Source organism: Thermobia domestica, chromosome 9 (genome assembly GCF_964235325.1).
Source record: "Thermobia domestica chromosome 9, izTheDome1.hap1.1, whole genome shotgun sequence".
Taxonomy (NCBI): Eukaryota; Metazoa; Arthropoda; class Insecta; order Zygentoma; family Lepismatidae; genus Thermobia; species Thermobia domestica.
Window position 1 is genome coordinate 201,800,243 of NC_137462.1, and position 15,931 is coordinate 201,816,173.

Here is a 15,931-nt window from a genome sequence, read left to right on the forward strand (position 1 = left end):
TGGGTGGTAAAAATGGTATATTACTTTCGTGGTGTGGTAAGAAATACAACGTAATTGTTATTAGTTTATTAGTGTTTCTTCATAGTATAGTTTCACTATTTCTAGAAGGAATTAAGTGTTAACGAAGTAATGAATAAGCAAAAGCACACTTTGATTGGCGTTAACTATTTCTCATACTCCATTGAGAATGTTTTGATCCTCAGTTGCGCAAACATCCAGTGTGCGTTTTTTGTTTGCTTACACTGCCTTACAGATGAGCTCCCTCGTGGCTAAGTGGTTAGTGAACACGCCTTTGGCGTGGGACACCCGGGTTTGATTCCCGGCCGGGGGCCGCGGTGGCTCAGTGGTAGAAGGTTCACCTCTGGTGCTTGGAGTCCCGGGTTCGATCCCAGCTCCGCCAAGTGAACCTTGTGGTGGACAAACACCGTGTGCGTGGGTTTTCTCGGGGTTCTCCCGTTTCCTCTCACTTTCTTCATTGCACTATTTAATTCATTACTCATCACCGTCTCCATTAGCCTAACCGGCATAACCGTGGGACATAAAACTCAAAGATTTCATTTCATTTTTTCGATTCCCGGCCGGAGCTTATGTGGTTCGGATTCCACGTTAATCTGTAGGTCCACGTCTCATACAGCCTTGCTGCTGAAAGGAACGTTAAAATCAACTCAGCACTGTTTTACAGATGCAATTGTTCGATTCCGAGTTCGAATGAAGCTTTTTACGGGCAGGGGGCGACTTTGCGAAGCTCTTATACTCGGGTTAGCCGTTTGGTTGTCCGCGAACTCCTCCTAGACCGTTTGGCCGATCTCAACCAAACTTAGCACGCTGATAGAGTATGTCGTGCTGAGTGACAACATAGGTCGAAATCAAAAATCCGATGTACCATCGAGGAATAATCACCGAAAAACGCTTGCATAGACTTAACATGGGGAAAAAGTTTTCACGCGATTTTTTTGTCAACAATTAAAAATGGAATTTATTATTGCATAATGGCCAGGAATGATTACGTAGTTTAAGCTCGCTCAGCTCATTTCATTGCAATCGGGTACATCCATTGCATTCCTAGTATATACAATCCAAGGATTTTAGTTATTAGTCAGTGATGCAATATATAGACCTATATATATTACAAAATTGAAAGTGACTATGTTTGTGACTCTTAATCTCTTAAGAGCTGAGGTGGCTCAGTGGTAGAGCGTTCACCTCCGGTACTTGGGGTCCCGGGTTCGATCCCAGCCCCCGTCAAATGAACTTTGTGATGGACAAACACCGTGTGCGTGGGTTTCCTCGGGGTTCTCCCGTTTCCTTCCACTTTCTTCATTCCACCATTTCATTCATTGCTCATCATCAGCGTCTCCTTTTCTTAATCTCTTTGGAATCTTGTACTTAGGTTCACAGCGGAAGCGACGAAATAACTCGACTCATCCATTGTAGCTCTCTTCGCAACCAGTTTCCAAAATGTTGGCAATAAGTTTGTGAAACGAAAGATGACGACTCCAATTTTGGGTGAAAAGTCGCTATAAAAATTAATCGAGAAATTCATTGTCTATAAGCATTGTTTCAAAGTTGTAGATGTAAACTAAACAATATGTTCTACTCACTGGCGCAAATCCGGGGGGGGGGGATGACGGATACATGTCCCCTCCAATCTTGGAACTGAGGGGGACTTCTCCCCAATAATCCGATTTGAAATGTGTTTTTTGGGAGAAATTTGATTATTTTTGTCCGATTGCTACAAAGGAACGTGAGATAAAATAGATGTCCCCCAGAATAAGCCTCAAATCTGCAGCCTCGCAACGCTGAAGACAACTCTGATTCTCCACAACATTGTTTTTCAACTTCATAAGTATTTTGGACATCGCCAAAAAAAGTATGGTAACGGTCTTACCCCCTCCTCCCCAATGTTGAAGACAGATTTGCGCCGCTGGTTCTACTCACATCTTTGTAAATAGGGCGCAACCAATCCTTTAATTCAGGGATCATTTCAGGTTGTTTCGGGTACTTTTGTTCATATTGTGGTCAAAATAGTTCCGAAATAATTAACACTACAGTACTTACGTTAAGCATTTTTTTTTTTTTTTTTTTGTAAAAGAAAAAGTGCAGAATAATTAAAAGACCCCAAAGGACAAATATAACAAACATCATCTTCGCCTTTATTCACGCATCTATAGCTAATCTTGTTGCTATCGGTAATGATGTATTACGTGTGTCTCTCAACGGAAACTCTGCGAACTAAAGGACATCAAGTTTGTAGTTGTTCTTCGTTAGAGGGCAAGGGGAACATAACAATGCAGGATTGTGGGGCAGTGAGTATGCTGTATTTCCAAACTCTTCATCAGTTGCGCTGATTAAAACAAACAAACAGAAAAAAAGAACGTAAAAACTGTTTTGAACTAATAATGCTTCTCTACAGATGAACATTTTGTTTGGAGCAAAAAGTCGCTAAACGTGTAAGTAGGTAAATCGTCATTTAAAAACCACCCAAAAAAGGCTCCAATCGGAAAAAATATTTTTTGTCGCTATCGTAGGGCGACCATACGTCCCGTTTTGACCGGGACAGTCCCGTTTTAGGGGCGTGTCCCGGCCGTCCCGTCAGTAGATGGAAAAAAGTAGTATTCGTCCCGTTTTATGTAAATGAAAGAAGTAAATAACAAACCCAGTATACTTTACTCCTTTTAAAAGTATTAATAATTAATAATAACAAAGAGGCAAAAATTGAACTGAAATTCCCTATATTAAACATACTCTATAGTTCGCAGTACTGTTCGAAAGGCAGCAGAGGTTTTAGCAGTTGGTTGTGTGTTGAACAAATTTCAACGTGTCTTTCCTTTTTCATAAGTACCCGCTCTGTAACAAAGAGAGAGAGGAGGAAATCTGATATCAAGGCACTGATAAGAACAAAGGTAGATCTAAAAGTCTAGGGTTGCAAGAACCTGTCCCGTTTTTAACTGAAAATTTTATGGTCAACCTACGCTATCGTTGAGGTCGAATTCCCCTTATTTAGCGACTTTACCCAAAATTGGCAACATTGACCCCCACCGAACAACACCCCATTATCTTTAGCCTAGCCAGCATAATAGTGGGACGTAAAACTTAAAGATTTCATTTCGAACAACACTCCCAGAAACCTATTGTTATACCATTCCCAAAACACCCTTTTGTACAGTTCTCCCTATTCGAAAAAAATTGTAAATAGCAGTGTTCATACACTAGGAATGCAATGGATGTACCCGATTGCAATGAAATGAGCTGAGCGAGCTTAAACTACGTAATCATTCCTGACCATTATGCAATAATAAATGCCATTTTTAATTGTTGACAAAAAAATCGCGTGAAAACTTTTCCCCCATGTTAAGTCTATGCAAGCGTTTTTCGGTGATTATTCCTCGATGGTATATCGGATTTTTGATTTCGACCTATGTTGTCACTCAGCACGACATACTCTATCAGCGTGCTAAGTTTGGTTGAGATCGGCCAAACGGTCTAGGAGTAAGAGTTTCTCTTTGATTATTCCTCGATGGTACATCGGATTTTTGATTTCGACCTATGTTGTCACTCAGCACGACATACTCTATCAGCGTGCTAAGTTTGGTTGAGATCGGCCAAACGGTCTAGGAGGAGTTCGCGGACAACCAAACGGCTAACCCGAGTATAAGAGCTTCGCTTCGCTCAGCTCAATAAATATGGAACTCAGTTTCCCTGAATTTTCCAGGTTTTCCAGGTATTAATTTTGCAATTTCCAGGTCTAGTGGAAGAAACTAATAGTACGAGGACACATAAATTTTAAGAATACTATATTTATATATTGGAGAATGGCCACCCTTCTCCCCAATGAACGATTGCAATTAAATATTGAGTCACAAGAAAATAAATAATTAAAATAAATAAAATTTAAGTTGAAAAATATTAAGTTGAGAAACCTACTAAGGGAATTATATAATACTTTTGTTCCATACTTGAATACATTCAAAATATACAGAAATATTGGCTTGGGGAAGAAAAAAGGGCCCGCGAGATTTTAACTGATTCTTATAGTACTCGACAACAGAAATAAATTACTGAAAGAATTTTCAAAATCGGCGCAGGCAAGCATGAAGAAAATCGCATTTTCATGTATCAGTTCAAAATGGGGAAGAAAAAAGGGCCCGCGAGATTTTAAGTGATCCTTGTAGTACTCGACAACAGAAATCGACTAGTGAAGAATTGTCAAAATCGGCGCAGGCAAGCATGAAGAAAATCGCATTTTCATGTATCAGTTCAAAATAGGGAAGAAAAAAGGGCCCGCGAGATTTTAACTGATTCTTGTAGTACTCGACGAGAGAAATCGATTAGTGAAGGAATTTTCAAAATCGGCGCAGGCAAACATGGAGAAAATGGCATTTTCATGTACCGGTTCAAAATGGGGAAGGAAAAAGGTTCCGCGAGTTTGAACCGCTACGATGTATGTTCACGAATGTCCCCGTCTTCTCAAATTTAGTTAATTACTGTGACACTGAAACATGTGACACAGAGTCACATTGTGGATGACTCTGCAATCGGCAACCACTGCAAATATACTCCTCCCGCCCCACAGTTTGATTATTTCGATCCATTCCTCACGTGCTAACGGCATGGTTCAACATCTGCAAGAAAGAGGTAAATGTAACGTTCAATTGGCAATAGCTTTTCAACAAATTAAGCTGCATGAAATCTGATTGCATATTTGACATACTGAGAAAATTCTAGTCCGTGGCCATATGTATCACATATCCCATCAGTTCATAAAAATTTTGAACACAAAATTACGTTCGTCCGTGTGACGTACTCCCAAAAGGCCTAATGTGTATCACCCACCTCACATTCAATGAAACCACATCCGTGTAGAATTTAGAAAGGAACTTCTTATGATGTATACAGGATGTCTCAAACGTTCCCTGACATAGGATAACTCATTATCAGAGTTACAACAAAATGTAAGAGGAAAAACATCTCGAAATATGACGTTTTCAATCTAAAGTGAACACTTTTAAAAAAATCGGACGAGATGTTTGTGCTGTATACTCTTTATGCACCCAATTTTAAATGAAAATGCAACGTTGTCATTTACCTGGACCCACAACATAAGTGAATGAAGTTACTGTTTGAAACGGGGGCTGGCCATCGACATGTTAGCGTAAAAGACAGTAACTTCACTCACTTACGTTGTGAGTCCAGGTAAATGGTAATGTTGCATTTTCATTTCTCATTGGACGCATAGCGAGTGTACAGCGCAAACGGGTCATCCGATTTTAAAAATTCCTTCACTTTAGAATGAAAACATTATATTTGGAGACGCTTTCCAAAGTAGTATAATTTAGTTTGTTTAAATTTACAATTTAATACAAGTAGATTCGGATTTATATGCGTAGGATTTTGTATGCATCTAACTAATGAATTCTTTATCTTCATGCTTAACTTAGTGACTTGGCTTTGGACTGCAACTGATTATTGTAACCCATTATTGCTTGAGAAGAAACAAGATATCCGAATCTTCATTTGGAGAAATCAAACGTCTATTGAAAAGCTGGGGATTACAATCAATAATTTCTACATTTCAAGGTGCGTAAATTATATATTCTGTGTTTATTGTTAAATTACTATTACTATTATTGGGTTTATAATCAATCAAGCACTTCATGATATTTTATGGGGATCAAGATGGGTGCCGGATAGATAAGTATTTGAGCGTCAGGCTCTTATTTCTTTTCAATTTAATATTTAATCAATGATTATTTTTCTCCCTCATTATTCCACCAAATCGTATTCCAAGATCATATATCCATTTTTGATCGATATATCCATATTTTTGATCTCTTTCATATTTCTATATTTTCGATTTTTGATATTGTTTATATTTCGATATTGCTGTATTTTACGATATTTCGAACAAGTTTCGATAGTTTGTCAATATCGATTATCTATATCTAAATTCGGATATCCCAAAGCCCTATCGAACCCCCTCCGAAATGAAGTTTTTGGCTATGGACCTGATTAGGGATGCGCACGAGACAAGACGAGACAGAATTTTTGTTACGAAATTCGAGACGAGATAGAGCTCTTCCAATAGAAACGGATCCAGTTTTCGAGACGAGACATAACTTTCGCGGCACCTTTTCGAGAGGAGACAATCTCAAATCTTTTCTCTTGCGCATCCCTACACTTGATCATGAGGTATCAAAAAAAAAAAAGTTAATGAGAAATATCGGTAACATGTAAATACAATATAGGTAGCTAAAACATTTTTGTTTTCATTCTTCAGTAATGCATTGTTATTAATCTCAGGGGGGCGCGGTGGCTCAGTGGTAGAGTGTTCACCTCCGGTGCTTGGGGTCCCTGGTTCGATCCCAACTCGCGCCGTGTGGACTTTGTAGTGGACAAACACCGTGCTCGTGGGTTTTCTCGGGGTTCTCCCGTTTCCTCCCACTTACTTCATTCTACCATTTCACTCATTTCTCATTATCACCGTCTCCTTTAGCCTAACCGGCATAATCGTGGGACGTTAAACTTAAAGATTTCATTTTTATTAATCTGTATTTTATAGTGTATTCTCAAGCTTAAGGTGATGTATAATTAAATTTTGAATTCAGTTAACTTATCTTCTTTCTCAGATTGTTTTTAAAATGTATGTACAAACGTTTATTTTCATTCTTGAGAGTTTAAAGTGACGTATAGTTATTAAACATAGTATTTAATATTGTACTCTTAACGTGGAAGTGATATACAGTTAACTTTTGAATTCAGTTAACATTTTTCTCTCTGAAATTGTTTTAAAAAGTATGTAAAAATGTTTTTATTTTATTTCTTAAGTGCTAAAAGTGATGCAAAGTTATTAAGCTTACTACTTTATATTGTATTCTTAACCCTAAACTGATACACAGTGCGTTTTTGAATAAATTATGTCAAGTTATTTGAGTGACGAACACTGGTAGAAAATCCTGACTACTACTGGAACATTTTGATTTTAAGGTGACGACTACTGGTGCAAGGATTTTAAAATATTGTTTTTCCTCCAACGGCTACTCTTTTTTAATTCTAACTACATGGTCATTATAGGAAGGATCAGTGAGTCTTTCCAACTATGGTACAGCTCCGACAGATTCACGATGCTCAGAGAAGAGACAAAATAGTATGTTTTCAACCTTAAAGTGAGAACCACTGGCGTTTTTACCCTGCTATGCATGCAAGTAAGTGAGTATTCCAATGGGGTTCCAATGCGGTACTTAATTTCTGCGTTTTAGATATATGGAAATACATGTCTCTAAAATGTAAAGAACTGATTTTTTTTTTTTACTGAAAACTGCAACTCGGTAAGCCTTATGGATACCGAGGTATGAGAAAATAAACTATAGGTATGTGGGGCTTGCATACTTGACGCTACAATTCGGAAATTGAATTAAAATATGACTAACGGCTATCAAGATGTTGTCAAATAAAGGGAGGACCAACACAGTTAAGGAGTTTTCGTGTTAGATGCTAAAATTTCCGAAATCGGTCATGGAAAGTTAATAAACACCAGTAGCAATTTCATCTTAAAGTAATTAGATATCTTCATGGAGTGTTAGAACATCATGGAGTCTACCAAAATTAAATTTTAAAAGCTTTTGAAAATATAATCTGACATTTGTAAACAGCATTTGAAATATGTGTTTACCCAAAACTTCCAGCTAGTACATCTAACATCTGGAGAAACACTGTGAAATAAAAGCGTACGAGATCTTGAAATTTCGGAAACAATTATTGGTGGCAACAAAATTAAATAAGATGGTACTTCTATGGGTTAAATGAGTACCTCAGTACAATTTCGATCGAAAGATTAGTTCAGTCCTAGGTTTTCTTCAGGCAATTCCAAGGGTTCATCGAGCTGTGCAAAAGAATGAAAATTCGCTGTCAATATCTAAAATAGTAACCAAGATATAAGGAATTATATATTTTATGACGTAAAAATAGAGATCTTAACGGATTTGTACTTTTGGGTCTTTCCTATAAGAAAAAAATTCAGAAAACTACTGTATATACCTTAATAGACAATTCAGTGGGCGGGGACACAGTAGCTTAGTAGTAGGGTATTTAACTAATCTTTTTTGCAGAAACTATTGGAGTATCCACTTAACCTGTAGAGATACGATCATACTTAACTCCCTATTTAATTTTAAAATTAAATAAAAGGAAATATTTCAGTGTAGCGACCCACGATTATGCATTTTAGTCTCAGGGAGATTATGATTAAAGCAAGTGAATGTTGTTGACAGAATTGATGGAATGCAAAGGTGGGAGGAAGGAGAGTACCCCGAGAAAACCCACGAATACGATGTCCACTACAAACTGACTTGGCCGTGGATCGAACCAAGAACCCAATACACCAGAGGTAAGCACTCTACCACTAAGCCACCGTGCCCCTGCCAATTTAATTGTCTATTAAGTTATATACGGTTGTTTTCTGAAATTTCTTCTTCTTACAGCAATTACTCAAAAGTACAAATCCATGTGGGTCTCTATTTTTACGACGTCATAAAATGCATAATTCCTTATATCTCGCTTGCTATATTAGATATTGACAAAAAATGTTCACTTTATTTCAGAGCCCGATGAACGCTTGGAATTGTCCAAAGAAAATTTAGAGCTGAATTAATCTTTCGATCGAAATTGTACTGACGAGTCTGAGGTACTCACTTAACCCATATAAGTACCATCTTATTTAACTTTTGTTAGGATCAATAATTGTTTTCTGAAATTTCAAGATCTAATAAGCTTTTATTGTATGGTGTCTCTCTAGCTGCTAGATGTACTAGCTGGAAGTTTTAGGTAAATACATATTTCTAATACTCTTTACAAATGTCAAAATATATTTTACAAAGCTTTTAAAATTTAATCTTGGTATACCCCATGATGTTCTTAAACTCCATGGAAATACCTAATTATTTTAAGATGAAATTGCTACTGATGCTTATTAACTTTCCATGACCGGTTTCGGAAATTTTACCACCTAACACGAAAACCCCATAACTATATGGATCCTCCCTTTATTTGACAATATCTTGATAGTCGTATTTTAATTAATTTTCTAAATTGTACTGTCTAATATGCAAGCTCCACGTACCTATGATGTCGCTTTTTATTTCACCATATTTCGGTAACTGTTAGGCGTACCGACTTGCGGTTTCGGTAAACACATACCTCTAACGTTCTTTAAAACGTTATTAAGACATATTTTAGAATATTTAGAAATGAGAGTTCTGCGAATATCATGGTACCCGAAAACTCCCATGTGTGTAATGTATTTAATTGAAACTACTTTTGAGGTGTTGTAAGCCCTCGTAATTACGTTTCCGAAACTGCACCACCTAGTACACAAACCCCACACTTCTATGGTGTCGCTCTTTATTTTCCCATATCTCAATATCCCTAAGGCTTACCGAGTTGAGGTTTTAGGTAAACAAATGTCAGTTCCTTACATTTTAGAGACATACATTTCCACATATCTAAAAAAAATACAGACATTAGGTACCCCATGGTACCCCAAACACCATTGGGGTACCCACTTACTTTTGAATAGTAATACATTTTGAGTTGTTCAGCATCAATAAACACTTCATAGTTTTTCTACGTGCAACTCAAAAGTCCATACCTGACCGAATAGATTTTGTCCATTTAATCTCAAAAATGTTAAGATAATTTGTATTGTTAAGTACAACCAAGTTAAGCACACTGAATTTAATATTTTAAATATTTTTTGATTTTTGTTTCAGGTATTTCGTGCATCAAAACAAAACCAGGATTCTGCTTGGAAGACAGTGAAAAGAAGCAGTGTAGGTTGTGGCTAAAAGTACGTCCTTTCTGAAGACAGACCCAATTGTATTTACATTCTTTTGTACGAATATATAACCCTAATAAAGATACTGTACTACAAATTATTTCTTTCTCCCATAAATTAGAATAAAATATTATCTCTGTTTAAAGAAAATGTTTGTTAGTGTTAAGTCATTTCAACTCTTTTTCTCTGTAATAAGAACATTATCCCTCGCAATATTTTTTATCTTTGTGCTATTACGATTGGATGAAGTAAAATTCTATACGAAGCACTATTATTTCAGACATGCATTAATAACTAATGTATTGTTCTGTATATAAGGCAATGTGTATACTGAACATGTCTAGCGAAGGTGTTGTTTTATTGGGAATCCGAAGAAAGAAAGAAAAAAAAGCTGGACTTACCAACGTATACGTGTTCGAATTCTGGACTAATCCAAATTATCCAGAGAAAACATTATATATTTCTTTGTTGCTATTTCAGATGTATTCTTTATCCAAGTCATATGAAACGCAGACTTCATACATCGCTATACTTTGTATGAACTATGTTCCGTATTTACTTGATCACTTTGTAACTTTATCTAGTGTTGACAAGGCCGCAGGTGTTAATCGAATAGTTTAGTGTATCACTCATGTCACCTTGTGACTAAGGTAGGTCAGGTCGGTATATATATGGTACTGGGTTCAATTAGCGATAACATACATTTTTAGCATTAAACAAATGCAAAAATCTACACGAAATGAGATACCATGATCTCTGACTTACGGATAACACCAAGCAACTAATGGTACTGAGTGTGATTGAGTTTACTAGTTACTATCTGGCTAAAATCAGTGTTCCTTTAGCTATACTTCTTTTCGTGCTCTGAATTGCAAAGATTGAAATAACCGTTTTAAATTATTGTATATATATCTTCCGAGTAATTCTGAGAATCATTGCTCTTTCTTTAAGCAATGTATGAGACTGTTAAACTGCTCGTTGCTTAAAATGTTGCACTAAGAAGGATGCATCCAGGAAAGTCCAAATTTGCAGAATGTCTAAAGCAGGGAAGGATAAATATGTTTAGTCGATGGCTGCACAACGCCTCCGCTGTCACCACGTTGTCACACAGCGAATATAGCGGACGTTTAAGAATATTCTGCACTTAATATTAGGTATCTGCCTGGGAACTTTGGTGCAGCTACCCAGTCTCCTTCTTGATGTTGCATTTTTAATGGCGAGTACTGAGTAGGAATCATCTTGTGAGCGAACACGTTTTCGGCTATCAGCATACTTTTAATTATTACGAGATTAAAAAAAAAACATACCTGTTAATTAAAATGTACACAGAAGTTATTTCTGGAAAATTCTATTCAGGCCTCTTGTGGTTTGAGTTTGAATATAGGATTGTATATGACTGTGCATTTTGCATTATTATTGAAGTGCTGCAACTAACTGCAAACCATACGATAAATTCTTACAGTAATATATCACATATTGATTTACTCTGTATGAAAACGAAAATAGTTTAACATATGGTTAACCTTCTTTGTGCCCATAATTTTAAAATTAACGCTTGTGTCACTTTTCAACACTTGGCTTTGCAGTAGCTTTCCAACGAATTAGCAGGAAGCCCAAACTTACAGGACACCCTGCAGGTTAATACATTTCTTTGGACAGTTTCACTGCTCTAAACTAAGATTTGAAAAGTGTAGCATTGTTAATTTTATTATTATTGGCACAATGGAGATCAACCATATTTTAAGCTATTTTTGTTTCCATACAGAGAAAAACAATGTGTGACAACATTACAGTAAGAATGTATCATGCATTTCTCAGTATGTTGCAGCACTTCAATAATGGTGCACTATACGTACAATCTAGATCCTGAATATGTCCAATTCATATATTACATCAAGGCAATACGTATTCGATACAGGTAAAATCTGTATATTTCATATGGACAACCTATTAGCTATATACATCCGATCTATACATTACATATGGCCAACCTGTACGCGACATACGTATAATCTATATGCTGCATGCAGACATTCTGTAAGCTACATATGTGCAATCTGTATGGTGCATACGGATATTCTGTATGCTGTATCGGGACAAGCTGTGTGCGACATAAGGAAAATCTGTATAATACATACGTACAATACGTATACTGTATCTAGTCGTACGTACGGGGCACAAGTACAATATAGATGCTGTCTCGGGGTTGAACGCAAGAAACACACGTACAGAACGTATATTGCATACTTCTTGAAATTATGCTCCGTCCTGATAGTCAGTGTGTGTCGTCATTATTAACCCACATGCTACATACGATCCTGACGTCACAAAGCTAGATATCACCTCCGTATATACTTGTTACTGAAGATGACGTCATACGAATGACGTCATTGCACTTATGTAGACAGTTTGTATAATACATACTTCTTCAGCTATACGTTTGCTGCAGGATGTTATATACGGTTGTACGTTAAGTCCAGAAACTACAGGAATTACGAATGTAACCTACGTTTTTAAGTATGCCACCTACATTTTTTTCTCAGTGCACACTATCCGAGGAAAGGGAAGGAAGTGGCCTGGGACCTATATGTTAGGTACCATCCCGGCATTTGCCTGGCGTGAATAAATAAACCCATTAAACCCTAATGCAGAATGACTGGCTTGGAAAAGCTTTTTCTTACACTTTTCCGACCACGTATCCCACCGGGAATCGAATCCGGGACAGCTCATACCAAATGTAAGAGCGTTAGTGACAACGCTATGCGGAGCCACCTGGAACCACTGGGCCAAAGGATAAATACAAAATCTGATTATGATATAATTGATAAGTGGACTTCGAAGATATGAGAGAATTCGAAGAAAACCTACTAATAATATACATAGACCCAACTCAGAACTATATGACTCGCTATACAACCAGCCGCGCACTCAGATTTTTTTTTTTCGAAGGGCTCCAAAGTTTGGGCGATTGTCCAATACTACATCTGAGTAGCGCTGAACCGATATTATTCTGTACCTGAAAACATGATAAGTAATTGTGATGTATTATCATCTCTACTTTTAGAAAAAAATAAAAAAAAGTAGACTATTTTATAAGAAAAGAAAGAGCTGTAAGATAAAATCTACAGCCTGCATCAATCATTTATCTGCTAAACAAGTACCGGTATGTTTTATTTAAAAAAAACTGTACAAATGTACGTCAGGTTACTAAGTGGGTGTCTGGATCTGGTAGACTCCTGCGTGAATGCTTCCGTATCGGTATATACAACCAAGAGCACCCTGTACAATTTACACTCTCCCACTGTGCAACCAAGAGACTAACAACTGTTCTCATAGCTTAGAAATGCTATAGTATTACAATACACTCAAATATTTTTCCCAACGTAGGAAAACAAAAGGGTAAGTGGTTTTGAATTGTTTCCCAACAACAACAGAATGATATACGAACATCACAGAAAGCCAATACTCTGCAGGCCATCAATACTTGGAACTGCATCATGCGAAGGATGTATGTGTCATCCGAAGGAATTTGCGGAATCGAGACATCACCATTCCTCGTAATCAGAATTCCCTTTCAAGATGTTGAAGATATTCTATGTAGTAGCTTTATTGTTTTCTCAGAAAAGAAGAGAAAACTAATTTATTTATATGTATTATTCCTTACGACGGAATTCCCCCCCCCCCAGTTTTCTTCTTTCTATCGAAAATCAGGGATGACGGAAGAAAGAAAGGACAAAATCGCTTAGTGAGTTTTCCTTCTCGTTTCCCACGAATTTGTTCGCATCTTAAAGAACAATTTGAAGAGCAGCTTGAGCAGCAAAGTTGTATTCAAATATGTACTGATAGTAATAGTCGTATTTTTTTTACTGTATTTTAGTGAATAACTCAAAAGCCACTAAAGCCAATCGGGCTTGCCTATATGAAAAATTAACTTGAGACCAGGTTCAGAGAATTCCCATCTCATACAACTCCAATGGTAGACAGTGTTGCCACAGCCCTAGCTCTGAAGTGGACTGAAAAATAGTACCAAATTGAAACAAAAAGGGCTGATTCATTATTTTATACCAGTGTAATACATGGCTCTATAACACGAAACTAAAAAAGGTAAAGTTCTAGAACACTCCTTCCCCCCTTCCAAAAGTCCAAATCAAGACACTGCTCTTGTTGAAAATTACTTTTTAAAAACATCTAAATAGGAGGACCCCGAACAACTGTGGAAGTTGATGAAACTTTTCTCGCACGTAGGAAGTATAACAGAGACCGCAAATTAAAAGGGAAAACAGTTCTCAGCTACAGTATGTATTCTAAAGAAACCAAACGCGCCTCTATTTCAAAGTGACCAATAAACCAAAACGGTATTATGGAATATTCAGGAATATTATGGAACAGAATATTCAAAACGACTCAACTTTTTTTTTTTTTTTTTTTTTTTTTTTTTTTTAGATTTCAAGCTAAAATTTCCATCACCTGCTCCTTCAGGCACGGCGCGGATGCGCCCATTTAGCGTCATCTTTTTCCCGTATAGTTCGAATTACGAATTTTCCACACAAAGTTTGTAGCGTTATGCGGTGCAACATCACAGAATGAATGTTCAACATAATTTTTTTTAAGAGTCGAACACACAGTATGAGTACTGTGAGATGTAGGAAAAGTCTTAGTGACACTTTTGAAAATGTGAAAAGTATTTGTTAAATGGTGCTGAATTGGGTAGAATTGTACCAACTTTTTCACAAATGGGGCTGAAAATGCCAGCGTGGTACCAACGGGCCGATGAATGACAAATAGGGCTGAATTTGGTACAATTGTACCAAGTGTAGAAGAATAGGAAATCTCCAAACACAGTAATCAATCAACTATACTACAATGAACAAAATTTCTTTACTCAAACTAACCAATCTTTACCTCGTATATATATTATAATGTTTCTGTAAGAACTCATGATAGGTAATATTTCGGCAAGTCTATTAGTCCCATGAAAATAAGCAAAATATAACAAAAATATGAAAGAAATAAGAAATAATCATTAATAAATTAATATTGTTTTCCTAAACCTTTTCTATTTGCACAGAAGGGTGATCGAGTTATATCCAAATAATTTTGCGAGCTGCTGTCATCTATGTAGTTGAGCAAGAACCAAGTAACTGATCGGTATCCCTGTGGTATTATTATAGTTCCTCGTTCAACAAAAGTGGCATTACAAATTTTAATTGGATAGATGCATCAAAGATGCAAGGTGCAGGTAAGATAATGGTGCGTTGTGGAATATGGTGCTAAAAGTTATTGGACTTATTTTCATCGATGAGACCTCGGATGTTGTACAATATGAAGATATGCTTGAAAACACTGTTATGCCACTTTTGTTGAACGAGGAATTGCGATTTCATCAATATTGATAACAAGGTAGGACACCGCCATATTATGGTCGTAATGTAATCGTTGGATCAATGAACATTTTTCCAGTTGTTGAATAGGTCGGCATGGACCAGTTGAGTGGCCAACAAGATCCCCTAACCTAACTCCGTGGGATTTCTATCTTTGAGGGCACTTTAAAGCTATTGTCTACCGGTGTAAAATTAGTGACTTTGGCTACCTGAAAAGTAGAATCATTACGACCTGTGAACAAATATCACCAACTGTACTTCGCAGAGTGCACAACCACTGGGCCGCACGGTTAACGATGTGGATAGAACACAACGGTGGGGATGTTGAACATATCATGTGATTGTATTTGTCTTATGTGTGTTGGCTTTCTCTTTTTCTAATTATTAAAGAATACGTAATGTGAGATGTTACAAAACTTGTTTTTTACTTTAACTTTATCCTTCAATTCGAAACTTCACACAGCACATTTCACAGTATTTCACACATAACATATCCTAAATCTATTCACAACTTCAAACCTGTTGCCGGTTTTGGAAAAACAACCTTACCATTGGGTTTCTCTTAGAACGAGGATGTTGTTTAATATATCAACATATTTAACACATTTAAAATAAACAAATTTATTCCAAGATGTCGGACGACAACCTTAAACACGCCATAATGTTTCGCCCCTTCCACCAACATTGATCACAATTGACATAGGATCGACTGCACTTATAG